Consider the following 646-nt stretch of genomic DNA (forward strand, 5'->3'; position numbering starts at 1 on the left):
TCCTGGGAATCTTTTTAAAATCCTGATTTCTGGGCCTCACCCTCCGGAAATTCTGTTTCTTTGTTATGGGGTGGGGCCACATTAGTAACAAAGAAACAGAATTTCCGGAGAATGAGGCTCAGAAATCAGGATTTTTAAAAGATTCCCAGGTGATTCTAATGTGCAGCCAAGGTTGAGAACCACTGCTCTAGGAGATGTATCAGTGAAAATACTGCTATGTGAGATGTCTGAGATTTTACTGCCTATGTTTTCTTCTAGGATTTTTATGGTTTTGTAACTTACATTTAGGTCTTTTGTCCATTTTGAGTTTATTCTTGTATATGGTATAAGTTGATGGTCTACATTCATTTTTTTCATATACCTATACAATTTTCCCAGCACCATTTATTGAAGAGACTATCTTTACTGTATTATATGCTCTTACCTCCTTTGTCAAATATTAATTGCCCATATTGGCATGAGTCAATTTCTGGGGTCTCTGTTCTATTCCATTGGTCTATATGCCTGTTCTTATGCCAGTACCAGGCTGTTTTGATTACAGTGGCTTTGTAGTATAGTTTGATATCTGATATTGTGATCACTCCAACTTTGCTCTTCTTTCTCAAGATTGCTGTGGCTATTCAGGGTTTCTGTTTCCATATAAATT

Source organism: Myotis lucifugus, unplaced genomic scaffold, assembly GCF_000147115.1.
Source record: "Myotis lucifugus unplaced genomic scaffold, Myoluc2.0 scaffold_4, whole genome shotgun sequence".
Lineage (NCBI taxonomy): Eukaryota > Metazoa > Chordata > Mammalia > Chiroptera > Vespertilionidae > Myotis > Myotis lucifugus.